Source organism: Heterodontus francisci, chromosome 29 (assembly GCF_036365525.1).
Source record: "Heterodontus francisci isolate sHetFra1 chromosome 29, sHetFra1.hap1, whole genome shotgun sequence".
In the NCBI taxonomy this organism is placed as follows: Eukaryota; Metazoa; Chordata; class Chondrichthyes; order Heterodontiformes; family Heterodontidae; genus Heterodontus; species Heterodontus francisci.
The window spans coordinates 35,541,604-35,560,315 of record NC_090399.1 but is presented as its reverse complement, the minus strand read 5'-3'; the positions used below and the strand labels follow the sequence as shown (position 1 = coordinate 35,560,315).

At 46.1% G+C, this 18,712-nt stretch overlaps 1 pseudogene; it reads left to right on the top strand.

The window, feature by feature from the left end:
* The first annotated feature begins 2,348 nt into the window (after nucleotides 1-2,348).
* LOC137345754 (nuclear factor 7, brain-like) lies at nucleotides 2,349-10,730 on the top strand (annotated as a pseudogene).
* The last annotated feature ends 7,982 nt before the right edge of the window (nucleotides 10,731-18,712 follow it).

The window sequence follows — 18,712 nt, the reverse complement described above, 5'->3', positions numbered from 1 at the left end:
TGAGGACTAACCAGCGTTTTATAAAGATTTAGCAGAACTTTCGCATAACAACAACAACTTACTTTTGTACTCAACACCTCTATTCATAAAGCTGAGGATCTTTTAACAGCCTTTTCAACTTGTCCTCTCACCTTCAGAGATTTGTGTACAAACACCCACTCTCTCTGTTCCTGCCTCCCTTTTAAAATTGTACCATTTCGTTCATATTGTCTCTCCTTATTCTTCCGACCAAAATGTATCACTTCACACTTCTCTGTGTTAAATTTCATCTGTTATTTCATCAGTTTATCTCTGTCCTCCTGACGTTGTGATTATCTGCCTCATTGTTTACTACATTTCAGAGTTTTGTATCAGTTGTAAACTTTAAAACTATTCCCTGTAAACCCAAGCCCAGGTGATTAATAAATATCAAAAAGAGCAGTGATCCTAATACCACCCCCCTGGGGAACACCACTGTATACTTCTCTCCAATCTGAAAAACAACCACTCACCACTATTCTCTGCTTTCTGTTCCTTAGACAAGTTTGTATCCATGCTGTTTCTTTAATACCATGGGCTTTAATTTTGCAAACAAATTTATTATGTGGAACTTGTCAAACGTGTTTTCAAAGTCCATCTACACACCATTTTTTTTATTTAGAGATACAGCACTGAAACAGGCCCTTCGGCCCACCGAGTCTGTGCCGACCATCAACCACCCATGTATACTAGTCCTACACAAATCCCATATTCATACCATATCCCCACCTGTCCCTCTATTCCCCTCCCACCTACCTATACTACCTACCTATACGAGGGGCAATTTATAACGGTCAATTTACCTAACAACCTGCAAGTCTTTTGGTGGTGGGAGGAAACCAGAGTAGCCGGCGAAAACCTACGCAGACACAGGGAGTACCCAGAATTGAACCCAGGTCGCTGGAGCTGTGAGGCTGCAGTGCTAACCACTGCGCCACTGTACCACCCATCAACCGGACTAGGCTCATCAACCCTCTCCCTCACTGAATCAGAGAACTCAATCAAGTTAGTCAAACACAATTTGTCTTTAACAGATCCATGCTGGCTTTCATTTCATATTTTATCAAATGGCAATAATTTTGTCCCAGACAATTGCCTCTAAAGGTTTCCCCATCATTGACGTTAAACTGACTGACCTGTATTTGACAGATTTCTCCATCTCCCCTTTTTTAACAGGGTGTAACAGTTGCAATCGTCCAGTCCTCTGGACCACCCCCATATCCATGGAGGATTGGAAGATTGTGGCCAGAGCCTCCACAATTTCCATGCTTACTTCCCTCAGTGACCGAGGATGCATCCCATCCGGACTGGATTGAGTTTGTTTTGATGTGGAATGTATGGCCTCAAAGGGCAGTGGAAGTAGATTCAATAGTAACTTTCCAAAGGGAATTGGATAAATGAAAAGGGAACATTTTCAAGGCTCTGGGAAAAGAACAAGGGAGTGGGAATAATTGGATAGCTCTTTAAAATGTACGATGGGCCGAATGGCCTCCTTCTATGAATCTCCCCGTTTTCATTAATTGCCTTGAAGAGATATCCTGGCACATCACACTATGGGAATGTTGTAGAGCCATGTATGTATGGAACACAATCATTCAGGGTCACATCAGTATCAAATCATACAGGGGCCACATTCATTCAGTGAAAATTCAATATATAACATTTAATAGGTATCAGAGCATCACATTTCAGATTGAGATACACCGACAGCTGAGGAAAGGATTTAAACATCCTCCACAGTGATTATCACCCTGTTATTACAGTCCTGCAGACTGTTAACTGGGAACACAGACACTTCACCACTTTGTAACTGCAGGAGATCCAGCTTGTTGGCACCAATGTCAGCAGCTTCATTCCCCAATCCAAGAGACTCCATGACCAGTGAGCTCCGCTGGATACAGGCGATGTCATTGAGCGGCAGAATTAAATCCTCATTTAACATCACAATATCATTTTAGTTTGTCAGGTCCAATTGTATCTCAGGAAGGGCACTTGTAGAATGTATTGCTCCTGTGCTGGAGAGATTGGGACGATTGGCCCCTTCAACAGGTTCCAGTCAAAGGTACTGACAGGGTTAATGGGGAAGTTGCTACATCTGTCAATCATCATTGGAGCTGAGTTCCGAGATCCACTTTACCAGGCAACCCAACTTTGCAGCAATGGGGAATGAATTAAACTCAATTAGATGGAAAGGGATCGAATAAAACACATTCATGTGGAAGGAATGTATCTGATTTATTCCTCTGCTGTGAGTGCACAGTTTGTTAAAAGGAGGGGAAGAGCTGTTGGGTTAATATGAGTAACTGTCCAGGTTCAGGATTGATTGTTTCATGGATTGTAGTGCAGAGAATAGGAGTTATGGTGAAGTCCTCATCTGTCCCCTTTGCTTCGGGTTATTTGTTGATCCTGTCCTAGTGGTCTGTGAGTGTAATTTCTGCTGCTCCGATATTGTGTCCGACAGGAAGGTGCAGGGAGGGTCTGTCTGTTGTTCCCATTGCAGTGAGGATGCTGCAGAGTTGACCCTGCAGCCCAACCGTGTGTTGAGGAATGTGCTGGACAAGATTCACAGGCTGACCGTTCCGCAGGAGGTGACTGAGGAGGAGAGGCGTCTGTGCCGGGAACACCAAGAGAAACTGACCCTGATCTGTGAGACGGACGGGATGTTCATCTGCCCGGTGTGCAGGGACTCGAAACTTCACAAGCAGCACAAATTTAGAGAGAGAATTGAATTCATCGCAACATGTAAGGTATGGGATCCCTTCTCAAAGGTGAGAATGGTGATGGGGGAATGGTGGAAATGTACAACTCAGTCAGTACATGAAGGTGGACTGGGGTCTCCTGTATACTTTATCATGGGGTAATTCTGGCTTCTCTTCCACTTAGTAACTTTACAGAACTAGTCTGGTATCCAGGTATCACAGTTCATGACATGTCATTCCTGTCTCCACTGCAGAATAAAGGAGTTGCTTTCTTAAACTCACTAAACCAGAAGGTGGTTTCTTTGAAAGTTGTGCTGCAGAAACAAGGACTTGAGATTCTACAAACTGAAGTAAGTTGGTCTGACCTACCTGTGTCCAGAGAGGTTTACAATCTGCAGTCACTGTGTGTGTGTTGTGGCTGTTACACAGGCTAATGTCTACATGACAACAGTGACTACACTTGGTGCTTTGGGAAGTTTCAAGGTTGTAAAAGGTGTAATATTAATGCAAGTTTTTCTTCAATGAGGCAGCCATTTTGCATATGCTAGTGAAATAAATGACCGAGTAGTTAATCTGTTTCTGATACAGTTTTGAAGGAGGGATGTCAGTTGGGGCATTGGGAGGACTCCTTGCTCTTTTCAATAGTACCAAGGGATCTTTAACATCTGCCTGGGAGAGCAGAAAGGGCCTCAGGTTAATATTTTATCCAAAGGTTGGTAGCTCTGATAGTGCAGCTCTCCCTCGGTACTGAACTGAAGGTTTCAGCCAAGATCATGTGCTCCAGTCTCTTGAGTGGGTCATGAAACCATGAACTTTTGTCAGAGAGGCTGCCAATTGGGCCAAGGCTGCAAGTGTGGGTTTCACAATTGTTTAGTTTGGAGAATGTTGAGGATATTGTAGGACTTGTCTTATTTTCTTCTTGACTGGAAACAAGTGATCTCTCTGTCAATTCTGCTTAATTCTAAAGTACCTGTGTATATTTCTTCCTCTTTCATTAAGGAAATGGGGTGTAATCTGATCTTCCATGTTACACAGCAGTTTGCTGACCTGCACCAGTTCCTCAATGACCAAGAGCAATGGTTGATGGAAAAGCTGGAAGCTCAGGTGGAAAGTAACTTGACCGGAATGGAAAGACACCTGACAGAAATGCACACTTCTCCAGTGAGCTGGACATCACTAACATTGAGGTCAAACTGGATCAAAGTGACTTGACCGTTCTGAAGGTCCGCACTGTGCTCTTCTCCTCTCCCTCCCCACCTCCCCTTGATTCTGGTTGAAGGTATCTGTCCCCTCCCAATGATTCATTGCCATGGCAATGGTGGATATCTGTAACTTGGCTTCCAGGTTGCTCAGCAACAAAGGGGAACCTAAGCCAGGTTTCTGCTGCTGACATCCATTGGTTTCAATCTGTTTATACTGTCTCACTTCATTCTTCCTCCCAAAATGCAATTTTTTACATTTCTCCAGCCATGTTTCTGCCCATTTTACCAGTCCATGTCCTGTTACTAATCCCCTCACTGTTTACTACATTTGAATTTTATGTCCTTTATAAACTGAAATGATGCCCTGTCAACCCAACTCCAAGTCATTAATCTATCAAAAAGAGCAGTTTCCTAATACTGACTCCTGGGGGACACCACTGTATAACCTCCCTCCAGACTGAAAAACAACCATTGACCATTACTCTCTGCTTTCTGTCTTTTTGTTAATTTTATATCCATGCACCCAATATCCCTATTAATCCCATGGGGTTTAATTTTGTTACCAGTATATTAGCTGTTTATTACATTCCAAACTTATACTTTACTCTTTAAAACAAAAATAATTACATAATAACAGCAGAGTAAATCCATCTGAACCCTCTGAGCTGATGGGTGGGGGAGGGGGAGCCATTTTCCCCATCCCAGCTCCAGAATCTCCAGTTCTTCTTCACTTTGCTCAATGATCACACTGATCTGTCTGTGCAATGGTTCCTGGATTCTTCACTCCACCCTCTATCTGGAAATCCATCCCATGTGTCCTCATTGAGTGAAGAACTTCCTGACCATCCTAAATTTAACTTCCCCCTGTTTAATATGTGTCCCTTTATCCACCTGTCATCATTTACCTTGAATTCATCTTCATTCATCTCTTAATGTCACCCATTATATCACATAACTTCTCAACTCTCACCTGCTCCCTCCTTAGAAGTCTGAACAGTGACTCGTAGTTTCCCTTCCTCTGGCTCAACTTTGCTGAATTCTAATTTATTTATTATTTTTTGAAGCATTAAATGGGTTTAAAAGGGGGTATCAGGCAGTACATTTCAAATCCTGAGCACTCATTGTGTAAAATGTTTTCCTCATGTCGTCTCTGGTTCTTCAGCCAATCACTTTAAATCTGTGCCCTCTGCTTATCGATCCTTCAGCCATTGGAAACAGTTTCTCCTGATTTACCTTTTTCATGATTTTAAACACCTCGATTAAATCTCCTTTTAGGTTTCTCTGCTCTAAGGAGAACAACCCAAGCTTCTCCAGTCTATCTGTGTAACTGTAATAACCTCATTCCTGGAACCATTCTAGTAAATCTCTTCTGTACATTCACCAAATCCTTCATAAAGTGTGGGGCCCAGAATTGGTCACAATTCTCCAGCTGGGGCCAAACTAGTATTTTATAAAGGCTTAGTATCACTTCAGGGGGGAATGGTGTGATAGAATCTTTAACATCCTGATATTAATTACTGGAATGGGGAGAATGAGGGGAGAGGGGCCTTGGCTTAGCACCGCTGGATGAGGACAGCACCTCTGGCAGCAAAGCAGCTCCTCAGCACTGGGCTGCAGTGCTTCTTATCCTGATTTCCCATCTCGAGCCCCACATATTTCTGACTTGGAGCTGAGCTGCTAACCTGACATTCCTGAGCACAAACCAGCTTTATGTTGGTCCTGGAATTCTAACCAGATCCTGTGAACTCTTCCAACTAGAAGAACAACGGCAGAAGACACATGGGAACACCACCACCTGCAAGTTCCCCTTCATGCCCCACACCATCCTGACTTGGAACTATATCACCATTCCTGCACTGTCATGGGTCAAAATCCTGAAACTCCTTCCCTGACAGCACTGTCAGTGCACCTACACCATGCAGACTGCAGCGGTTCAAGAAAGCAGCTCACCCCAACTTCTCAAGGGCAATTGGGGATGGGCAATAAATGCTGGCCTTACCAATAATGCTCACATCATATGAACGGATTATAAAAAATCCAGATTGATTCTTTCTCACGTGCCGATATTAATTAATAACTCTAATTGCTCAGAGGACTTGTTGTAAAGTGTAAAAACAAAGTGAAGCTTCAGTGAAGTGATGAAATCTATTGGGAATGTATGTCCAGGGTACATTGAGTGTGGAATTGATGAGAATGCACTGTCCCAAGTTGGTTTTCACCTCACCCAGTTTAATTCACTTCAGTAATAAAAACAAGAAATGCTGGAAATACGCAGCAGGTCAGATCTGAAACTTTAACTCTGCTTCTCTCTCCACAGATGCTGCCAGACCTGCTGCGTATTTCCAGCATTTCTTGTTTTTATTTCAGATTTCCAGCATCCGCAGCATTTTGCTTTTAATTCACTTCAACGTGCTTTTGTATTCCATGAAGCTGCAACAACAAACTAACATTGTTTCTGTTTTATCTTCAAGGAGGTTAGTTCTTGGAGGGACAGATATGTATTGTCAATAATGAACTATTGCTGATGTAGCAGTTCCACATCCCACTGTGTTCTCTAGTCTGAATCCTGTAGTGTTAACTCACTTCATATAAAATTGGCCTTTATTGCAGGGGCTTGGAGTACAAGAGGAAGGAAGTCTTGCTGCAATTGTACAGGGCTTTGGCCACACCGAGAGTGTTTAGTTTAGTATAGAGATACAGCACTGAAACAGGCCCTTCGGCCCACTGAGTCTGTGCCGACCATCAACCACCCATTTATACTAATCCTACACTAATCCCATATTGCTACCACATCCCCACCTGTCCCTCTATTTCCCTACCACCTACCTATACTAGGGGCAATTTATAATGGCCAATTAACCTAGCAACCTGCAAGTCCTTTGGCTGTGGGAGGAAACCGTAGCACCCGGAGAAAACCCACGCAGACACAGGGAGAATTTGCAAACTCCACACAGGCAGTACCCAGAATTGAACGCGAGTCGCTGGAGCTGTGAGGCTGCTGTGCTAACCACTGTGCCACTGTGCCACTGTGCTGCCCTGTGTCCAGTTTTGGTCTCCAGACCTACATGCCACAGACAAAGTAGAACAAAAGTTCACAGGATTTGGAGCTGATCTCAATCTTCTGTTTCAATGAGGGGGTGTGACAGGGTGGATGTGAAGAAGCTGTTTTCCCCCTGGCTGAAGAGTCTCAAACGAGGGGGTAAAGGAGTGGCCACTTAGGACTGAGATGAGAAATTTCTTCAAAGGTTGTAAATCTTTGGAATTTTCTACCTCTGAGGACTGTGGATGTTCAGTCACTGATAATATTCAAGGCTGAGATCAATAGATTTTGGGACTTTAAGGGATCGAGGGATATGGGGATGGGGTGGAGAAGTGGAGTTGAGGTTGAGGATCAGCCCTGGTCTTGTTGAATGGTGGTGCAAGCTCAAGGGGGTGTATAGCCTCCTCCTGCTCCTAGTTCTTGATGTTCTTCTGTCCTTGTGTTCTCTGACAGATATTAATGCTATTGGCAGGTTTTCTGAGGAGACGCCCACTGCTATGTCTGGGCATGTGTGCCTGGGGACATACAAAGGTCCTTTACAGTATAAACGATGGAGAGAAATGAAGGAAATCATCCATCAAGGTAAATGAATGAATGACATTGCCTCCATCAGTAATCCTGTATCCAGGTCAACAGGGGTGATGGAACTCCCAGCCTGTGTTCAATTGTGAATGATTCTTTCCCAAGTTGTGTCTGTAGAATTCACTTACAATGTTAATGGTTTGACACAGAAACTGTCGACATTCGAGGTTAGGTTGGTGAGGTGGATGAAGGGATGTGTGATTAGGACTATTCCCTCATGGAGGGAGGACAGGAGGGTAAATACCAATATGGATCAGCTGGGCTGACGGTAACCTGTATTTTTCTTTTCTTCCTTCATGGGATGTGGGCATCGCTGGCCAGGCCAGCATTTTCTGCCCATCCCTAGTTGCCCTTAAGAAGGTGGTGGTGAGCTGCCTTCTTGAACTGCTGCAGTCCATGTGAGGTCGGTACACTCACATTGCTGTTAGGAAGATAGTTCCAGAATTTTGACCCAGCGACGGTGAAGGAATGGCGATACAGTTCCAAGTCAGGATGGTGTGTAACTAGGACAGGAACTCGCAGGTGGTGATGTTCTATGCATCTGCTGCTCTTGTCCTTCTAGTTGGTAGAGGTCGCGGGTTTGGAAGGTGTTGTCTAAGTTGCCTTGGTGCGTTGCTGCAGTGCGTCTTGTCGATGGTACACACTGCTGCCACTGTGCATCAGTGGTGAAGGGGGTGAATAGCACACCATCCACAAACAATCAAGCAGTCTGCTTTGTTCTTGATGGTGTCGAGCTTCTTGAGCGTTGATGGAGCTGCACCCATCCAGGCAAGTGGAGAGTATTCCATCACACCTCCTGACTTGTGCCTTGTAGGTAGAGGACAGGCCTTGGGGAGTCAAGAGGCGAGTTACTCGCTGCAGCATTCCTAGCCTCTGACCTGCTCTTGGAGCCATGGTATTTATATGTCTGCTTCAGTTCAGTTTCTGGTCAATGGTAGCCCCTAGGATGTTGATAGTGGCAGATTCAGTGATGGTAATGCCATTGAATGTCAAGGGGAGATGGTTAGTTTCTCTCTTGTTGGAGATGGTCATTGCCTGGCACTTGTGTAGCGTGAATGTTGCCACTTATCAGCCCAAGCTTGAATATTGTCCAGGTCTTGCTGCATTTCTACACTGACTGTTTCAGTATCTGAGGAGTCACGAGTGGTGCTGAAGATTGTGCAAGCATCAGCGAACATCCCATTTCTGACCTTATGATTGAAGGAAGGTCATTGAAGCAGCTGAAGATGGTTTGGCCTCGGACACCACCCTGAGGAACTCCTGCAGTGATGTCCTAGAGCTCAGATGATTGATCTCCAACAACCACAGCCATCTTCCTTTGCGCTAGGTATGACTCCAACCGGCAGAGTGTTTTCCCCCTGGTTGCTATTGACTCCAGTTTTGCTCCTTGACGCCAAACTCGGTCAAATGCTGCCTTGATGTCAAGGGCAGTCACTCCCTCACCTCACCTCTTGAGTTCACCTCTTTTTTTGTCCATGTTTGAACCAAGGCTGTAGTGAGGTCAGGAGCTGAGAGGCCCAAACTGAGCAGGTTATAGCTAAGCAAGTGCTCCTTGATGGCACTGTTGATGACACCTTCCATCACTTTAGTGATTGAGAGTAGACTGATGGGGCAGTAATTGGCTGGGTTGGATTTGTCCTGCTTTTTATGTACAGGACATACCCGGGCAATTTTCCACATTGTTGGGTAGATGCCAGTGTTGTGGCTGTACTGGAACAGCTTGGCTAGGGGTGAGGCAAGTTCTGGAGCACAGGTTTTCAGTACTATTGCCGGAATATTGTCAGGACCTATAGCCTTTGCAGTATCCAGTGTCTTCAGTCGTTTGTTGATATCACGCAGAGTGAATTGAATTGGCTGAAGTCTGGCATCTGTAATGCTGGGGACTTGAGGAGGGGCTGAGATGGATCATCAACTCAGCACTTCTGGTTGAAGATTATTGCAAATACTTCTGCCTTATCTTTTGCACTGATTTGCTGGGCTCCCCCATCATTGAGGATGGGGATATTTGTGGAGCCACCTCCTCCAGTTAGTTGTTTAATTGTCCACCACCATTCACTACTGGGTGTGGCAGGACTGCAGAGCTTAGATCTGATCCGTTGGTTATGGGATCGCTTAGCTCTGTCTATTGCATGCTGCTGATGCAGTTTGGCATGCAAGTAGTCCTGGGTTGTAGCTTCACCAGGTTGACACCTCATTTGAGGTATGCCTGGTGCTGCTCCTGGCATGCCCTCCTGCACTCTTCATTGAACCAGGGTTGGTCTCCTGACTTGATGGTAATGGGAGAGTGGGGGATATGCCAGGCCGAGAGGTTACAGATTACTATCCCAGGCCCCAAACACTCCTTTCAGGTGAAGCAGCGATTTACGTGTCCTTCTTTCAATGTAGTATACTGTATTCGCTGCTCACAATGTGGTCTCCTCTCCATTGGGGAGACCAAGCACAGACTGGGTGACCGTTTGCAGAACACCTCTGCTCGGTCCGCAAGCAGGACCCTGAGCTTCCGGTTGCTTGCCATTTCAACACTTCCCCTGCTCTCATGCTCACATCTCTGTCCTGGGCTTGCTGCAGTGTTCCAGTGAACATCAACGCAAGCTCGAGGAACAACATCTCATCTCCCGATCAGGCACACTACAGCCTGCCGGACTGAACATTGAGTTCAATAATTTCAGAACATGACAGCCCCCCATTTTACTTTCATTTTTAGTTATTTTTTTCTTCCCTTTTTTTTAACATTCTTTTTTACATTTTTTACAATCTTTTTTTTTGCATTTTTTTTCGTTTCATCTTAGTTTGTTCAGTTTGCTTACCCACTGTTTTTTTTTCAGGTTTGCACTTGCTGCTGTTCAATATTCAGTATATTAACAGCTAATCTGTACTAATGCTTTGTCTTTCAACACACCATTAACATATTGTTTGCCTTTGCTCCGTGACCTTTTGGTCAGCTATGTGGCCTGGTCCAATCTAGACCTCCTTTGTTATCTCTTGCCCCACCCCCACCTCACTTGCTTATAACCTGTGACTTTTCTAATATTTGTCAGTTCCGATGAAGGGTCACTGACCCGAAACGCTAACTCTGCTTCATTCGACATTAATCCACTTGTTATAGCTATCGACGACAACAAAATACTCTTTCCCTTCCACTTCAAAGAAATCGACATGTACTCATTTCCACGGTTTTCTTGTGTTTGACCATGGAATGAAAGGACTCTGGTTGGATCATTTCTCATTCTGAGACACACCACAATTTTTCACCAATTCTTCAATATCTCTATCTATCTTTGGAGACCAATAATAGCTTCTTGCTACTGCTTTCAAACAGACTATCCCTGTGTGCTCTTGATGAAGTTCCTCTAACAATCTCTCTCTAAACATGGGCAGAATAATGACTGTTAAACCCCATAGGAGACAGCCTTGATCTATACTCAGTTCACTTCTACATGTGAAATACTCCTGCAATTTCTCATCATCACTCGTTTAATGTTCAAAAAACATCCAAAGGTGCTTCCCAGAAGCATCATAAAGCAACATTTTGCACAAAGCCACATAAAGTGATATTTAGACCAGCCATTCCTGACATAATTGAGCATTTTACTGAGCACCACATCCTTGTGAGGTTCTTCACTAATTCTTCATTTAGTGAAAATACACGTAAAGGGAGCTTGGAGAAGAAATAAAGGTTAGATACACAGTCAAGCTCTCTGTACACTTTCATAACAAACGCAGTGCAGAGGACTGGATAGAGAGGGAGGAGTGAAAGAGGGAGGGACGCAGGGAATGGGAGGGGGACAGTCAGTGTGTGGGACAGGGGTTGGGATGGGGAAATGGTGAGGGAGGGTGGTGAGTGAGGAGAGACAGATTGGGTAGAGTGAGAGTAGGTTGAGGATGAGAGAAGGGGAGTGGGACAGGGTGAGGGAGGATATAGCGGTAAGGAAGTCGAGAGAGGAGAAGGAGGAGGGAAAGGGGAGACAGGGAGAGGGTGTGGGTGTGAGGGGCAGTGGGGTGACAGGTTATCTTTTATATAACTCGTTTAATGTTCTAGAACATCCAAAGGTGCTTCCCAGAAGCATCATAAAGCAACATTTTACGCAAAGCCACATAAAGTGATATTCGGATGAACAGACGGGTGTTAAGTGGTGTCCTTAAGGAGACAGTGAGAGAGGTGGAGAGATTTAGGGAGCGAATTCCAGAGCTTAGGGCCCACCAACTAAAACCGCAACTGCTAATGCCTCAGCGATTAAAATCAGGGAAGATTAACGACACAGAATTAGAGGAGAGCAGAGATCTCAGAAATTGGTACAGCTAGAGGAGCTTACAGAGATAGGGGGGGTGTTGGGACTGGAGGAGGTTACAGGGATAGGGAGGGGTGTAGGTCTGGAGGGGGTTTAGAGATAGGGAGGGGTGTAGGGCCTGGAGGAGGTTTCAGAGATAGGGAGGGTGTAGGGCTGGTGGAGGTTAGAGACAGGGAGGTGTACAGGGCTGGTGGAGGTTACAGAGATAGGGAGGGGTGTAGGTCTGGAGGAGGTTACAGAGATAGGGAGGGGTGTAGGTCTGGAGGAGGTTACAGAGATAGGGAGGGGTGTAGGGCCTGGAGGAGGTTACAGAGACAGGGAGGTGTACAGGGCTGGTGGAGGTTACAGAGATAGGGAGGGTGTAGGGTTGGAGGAGGTTACAGAGATAGGAGGGGTGTAGGGCTGGAGGAGGTTACAGAGATGGGGAGAGATGTAGGGGCTGGAGGAGGTTACAGAGACAGGGAGGTGTACAGGGCTGGTGGAGGTTAGAGATGGGGAGGGTGTAGGGCTGGAGGAGGTTACAGAGATAGGGTGGGGTGTAGGGCTGGAGGAGGTTACAGAGATAGGGAGGAGTGTAGGGGCTGGAGGAGTCTCCAGAGATAGGGAGGTGTATAGGCTGGTGGAGGTTACAGTGCTAGGGAGGGGTGTAGGGGCTGGCAGAGGTTACAGAGAAAGGGAGGGGTGTAGGGTCCAGAGGAGGTTACAGAGATAGTGAGAGGTGCAGGGGCTGGAGGATGATAGTGATAGGGAGAGGTGTAGCGGCTGGAGGAGGTTACGGTGAAAGGGAGGGTTGTCGGGGATGAAGGATGTTAGAGATAAGGAAAGCTGTAGAGTTAAAGGACGTGACAGAGATAGTGAGGGGTGTAAATCTGGAGGTTACAGAGTTGCCGACGGGTGTAGGGACTGAAGGAAGTTACAGAGATAGGGAGGGGTGTTGGGGATAGAATGTGTTTTTTGGTGTGGTTGAGGGGCAGCAGATAGATGAGAAATAGGAGGGGGCCAAGGATAGATCATTGGGGGACACCAGAGGTAACGGTGTGGGACCAGGAAGAGAAACCATTGCAAGTGATTCTCGAACTACAATTCAATAGATAAGCATGGAGCCAGGTGAGAGCAGTCCCACCCAGCTGGACGACAGTGCAGAGGCGTTGGAGGAGGATGGTGTGGTCAACTGTGTCAAAGGCTGCAGACAGGTCGAGAAGGATGAGGAGGGAAAGTTTACCTTTGTCACAGTCACTTAGGATGTCATTTGTGACTTTGATAAGAGCTGTTTCAGTACGGAGACAGGGGTAGAAACCTGATGGGAGGATTCAAACATGGTGTTCCAGGAAAGATGGTCATGGATTTGGGAGGTGACAACATGTTCGAGGACTTTGGAGAGGAAAGGGAGTTTGGAGATGACGCGTTGGTGTGTAAGGACAGAGTGGGCCAAGGGTTGTCTGTTTTTTAGGAGAAGGGTGATAACCATGGATTTGGGGAGGTGGTGGTCTCGTGGTGATGTTACTGGACTAGTAACCCAGAGCCCCAGGCTAATGCTCTGGGGACATGTGTTCAAATCCTACCACAGCAGATGGTAGAATTTGAATTCAATTAATAATAATCTGGAATTAAAAATATAGTCTCATGGTGATCATGAAACCATTATTGATTGTTGTAAAAACCCATCAGCATCTGCTTCAATAATGTCCTTTCGGGAAGGAAATCTGCTGTCCTTACCTGCTCTGGCCTACATGTGACTCCAGACCCACAGCAATGTGGTTGACTCTTAAATGCCCTCTACAATGATCTAGTAAGCCACTCAGTTGTATCAAACTGGTGCAAAGACTCAGAAAATAATGAAACCGGATGGACCACCCGCCATTGGCCCTAGGCACCGAGAATGGCAAACCCAGCCCTGTCGACCCTGCAAAGTCCTCCTGACAAACATTTGGGGGCTTCGACCAAAGTTGGGAGAACTGTCCCACAGACTAGTCAGGCAACAGCCTGGTATAGTTATACTCACAGAATGATACCTTGCAGACAATATCCCAGAAATAACTACCACCATTCCTGGGTATGTGCTGTCCCATGGGCAGGACAGAACCACCAGAAGTGGCAGCACACTGGTATACAGTCAGGAGGGAGTTACCCTCGGAGTCCTCAACATTGACTCTGGTCCCTGTGAAGTCTAATGACAGCTGGTCAAACATGGACAAGGAAACCTCCTGCTGATTCCCACCTACGACTCTGCCCCTGCCCCACCCCAGCTGATGAATCAGCGCTTCTCCATGTTGAACACCACTTGGAGGAAGTACTGAGGGTGACAAGGGCATAGAATGTACTCTGGGTGGGGGCCTTCAATACCCATAACCAACAGTGGTTCTCTAGCACCACTACTGACCAAGCTGGCTGAGTCCTAAAGGACATGGCTGTTAGACTGGATCTGCAGCAGGTGGTGAGGGAAGTCCCCTCTTCACATTGAGGATACCTTCCAACATGTTGTGTGGCACTACCACTGTGCTAAATGGGACAGATTTCGAACAGATCTGGCAATGCAAAACTGGGCATCCATGAGCCACTGTGGAACATCAGCAGCAGCAGTAGAATTGTACTCAACCACAATCTGCAACCTCATGGCCCAGCATATCCCCCACTCTACCATTACCATCAAACCGGGGGATCAACCCTGGGTCAATGAAGAGTGCAGGAGGGCATACCAGAGGCAGCACTAGCAATACCTAAAAATGAGGTGTCAGCCTGGTGAAACTACAACACAGGACTACTTGCATGCCAAACAGCAGAAGCAGCATGTGATAGACAGAGTTAAGCTCTGCAGTCCTGTCACATCCATTCGGGAATAGTGGTGGATAATTAAACAACTGACAGCAGGAGGAGGCTCCACAAACATCCCCGGCTCTCTGGTACAAAAGACAAGGCTGAAGCATTTGCATCATTCTTCAGCCAGAAATGCAGGGTGGATGATCCAACTCGGCCTCCTCCTGATTCCCCAGCATCACAGATGCCAGTCTTCAGTCAATCTGATTCACTCTACATGATATCAAGAAATGGCTGAAGGTACAGGATACTGCAATGGAGTTGGGCCCTGACAGCATTCCAGCAATAGTACGAAAGACTTGTGCTCCAGAACTCGCTACGCCCCTAGCCAATCTATTCCAGTACAGCTACAACACTGGCATCTGCCCAGCAATGTGGAAAATTTCCCAGGTCTATCCTGTACACAACAAGCAGGACAAATCCAATCCAGCCAATTACCGCCTCATCAGTCTGCTCCCGATCATCAGTAAAGTGATGAAAGGGGTCATTAACAGTGCTATAAAGAGACATTTGCTCAGCAATAACCTGCTCATTGATGCTCAGTTTGAGTTCCACAAGGGCCACTCAGCTCCTGACCTCATGATATCCTTGATCCAAACTTGGACAAAAGAGCTGAACTCCAGAGGTGAGGCTAGAGTGATTGCCCTTCACATCAAAGCAGTATTTGACCGAGTTTGGCATCAAGGAGCCCGAGCAAAACTGGAGTCAGTTGGAATCTGGGGGAAAACTCTTCACTGCTTGGAGTCATACCTAGCACAAAGAGAGATGGCTGTGGTTGTTGGAGGTGATTCATCTCAGTCCCAGGACATCACCGCAGGAGTTCCTGAGGATAGTGTCCTCGGCCTAACCATTTCAGCTGCTTCGTCATTGACCTTCCCTCCATCATAAGGTCAGAAATGGAGATGCTCACTGATGATTGCACAATATTCAGCAACATTTGTGACTCTTCAGGTACTGAAGCAGCCCATGTCCATATGCAGCAAGATCTGGACAATATCCAGGCTTGGGCTCATAAGTGGCAAGTAACATTCAAGCCATGCAAGTGCCAGGCAATGGTCATGTCAATAAGAGAAAATCTAATCATCTCCCCTTTAAGTTCAATGGCATTAACATTGCTGAATCCCTCAGTATCAACATCCTAGGTATCACCATTGACCAGAAACTGAACTGGACAAGCCAGCTCTGTGCTGTGGTTACAAGAGCAGGTCAGAGGCTGGGAATTCGGCAGTGAGCAACTCACCTCCTGTCTCCACAATGCCTGTCCACCATCTACAAGGCACAAGTCAGGAGTGTGATGGAATACTCTCCACTTGGCTGGATGGCTGCAGCTCCAACAACACTCAAGAAGCTCGAAACCATCCAGGACAAAGCATCTCACTTGATTGGCACCCCATCTACAAACATTCACTCCCTCCACCACTGACACACAGTGGCAGCACTGTGTACCATATACAAGATGCATTGCAGCAATGCACCAAGGCTCCTTCGACAGCACCTTCCAAACACACAACCTCTACCACCCAGAAGGACAAGGGCGGCAAATAAAGAACCAAGAACAAAGAAAATTACAGCACAGGAACAGGCCCTTCGGCCCTCCAAGCCTACGCCGATCCAAATCCTCTATCTAAACCTGTCGCCTATTTTCTAAGGGTCTGTATCTCTTTACTTCCTGCCCATTCATGTATCTGTCTAGATACATCTTAAAAGACGCTATCATGCCCGCGTCTACCACCTCCGCTGGTAATGAGTTCCATGCACCCACCACCCTCTGCGTAAAGAACTTTCCACGCATATCCCCCCTAAACTTTTCCCCTTTCACTTTGAACTCGTGTCCCCTTGTAATTGAATCCCCCACTCTGGGGAAAAAGCTTCTTGCTATCCACCCTGTCTATACCTCTCATGATTTTGTGCACCTCAATCAGGTCCCCCCTCAACCTCCGTCTTTCTAATGAAAATAATCCTAATCTACTCAACCTCTCTTCATAGCTGGCGCCCTCCATACCAGGCAACATCCTGGTGAACCTCCTCTGCACCCTCTCCAAAGCATCCACATCCTTTTGGTCATGTGGCGACCAGAACTGCATGCAGTATTCCAAATGTGGCCGAACCAAAGTCCTATACAACTGTAACATGACCTGCCAACTCTTGTGCTCAATACCCCGTCTGATGAAGGAAAGCATGCCGTATGCCTTCTTGACCGCTCTATTGATTTGCGTTGCCACCTTCAGGGAACAATGGACCTGAACACCCAAATCTCTCTGGACATCAATTTTCCCCAGGACTTTTCCATTTACTGTATGGTTCACTCTTGAATTGGATCTTCCAAAATGCATCACCTCGCATTTGCCCTGATTGAACTCCATCTGCCATTTCTCTGACCAACTCTCCAGTCTATCTATATTCTGCTGTATTCTCTGACAGTCCCCTTCAGTATCTGCTACTCCACCAATCTTAGTGTCGTCTGCAAACTTGCTAATCAGACCACCTATACTTTCCTCCAAATCATTTATGTATATCACAAACAACAGTGGTCCCAGCACGGATCCCTGTGGAACACCACTGGTCACACGTCTCCATTTTGAGAAACTCCCTTCCACTGCTACTCTCTGTCTCCTGTTGCCCAGCCAGTTCTTTATCCATCTAGCTAGTACACCTTGGACCCCATGCGCCTTCACTTTCTCCATCAGCCTACCATGGGGAACCTTATCAAACGCCTTACTGAAGTCCATGTATATGACATCTACAGCCCTTCCCTCATCAATCAACTTTGTCACTTCCTCCAAGAATTCTATTAAGTTGGTAAGACATGACCTTCCCTGCACAAAACCATGTTGCCTATCACTGATAAGCCCATTTTCTTCCAGATGGGAATAGGTCCTATCCCTCAGTATCTTCTCCAGCAGCTTCCCTACCACTGACGTCAGGCTCACCGGTCTATAATTACCTGGATTTTCCCTGCTACCCTTCTTAAGCAAGGGGACAACATTAGCAATTCTCCAGTCCTCAGGGACCTCACCCGTGTTTAAGGATGTTGCAAAGATATATGTTAAGGCCCCAACTATTTCCTCTCTCGCTTCCCACAGTAACCTGGGATAGATCCCATCCGGACCTGGGGACTTGTCCACCTTAATGCCTTTTAGAATACCCAACACTTCCTCCCTCCTTATGCCGACTTGACCTAGAGTAATCAAACATCTGTCCCTAACCTCAACATCCGTCATGTCCCTCTCCTCGGTGAATACCGATGCAAAGTACTCGTTTAGAATCTCACCCATTTTCTCTGACTCCACGCATAACTTTCCTCCTTTGTCCTTTAGTGAGCCAATCCTTTCTCTAGTTACCCTCTTGCTCCTTATATATGAATAAAAGTCTTTGGGATTTTCCTTAACCCTGTTTGCTAAAGATATTTCATGACCCCTTTTAGCCCTCTTAATTCCTCGTTTCAGATTGCGCCTACAATCCCGATATTCTTTCAAAGCTTCGTCTTTCTTCAGCCGCCTAGACCTTATGTGTGCTTCCTTTTTCCTCTTAGCTAGTTTCACAATTTCACCTGTCATCCATGGTTCCCTAATCTTGCCATTTCTACCCCTCATTTTCACAGGAACATGTCACTCCTGCACGCTAATCAACCTCTCTTTAAAAGCCTCCCACATATCAAATGTGGATTTACCTTCAAACAGCTGCTCCCAATCTACATTCCCCAGCTCCTGCCGAATTTTGGTATAGTTGGCCTTCCCCCAATTTAGCACTCTTCCTTTAGGACCACTCTCGTCTTTGTCCATGAGTAATCTAAAACTTACGGAATTGTGATCACTATTCCCAAAGTAGTCCCCTACTGAAACGTCAACCACCTGGCCTGGCTCATTTCCCAACACCAGGTCCAGTATGGCCCCTTCCCGAGTTGGACTATTTACATACTGCTCTAGAAAACCCTCCTGGATGCTCCTTACAAATTCTGCTCCATCTAGACCTCTAACATTAAGTGAATCCCAGTCAATGTTGGGAAAATTAAAATCTCCTATCACCACCACCCTGTTGCTCCTACATCTTTCCATAATCTGTTTACAT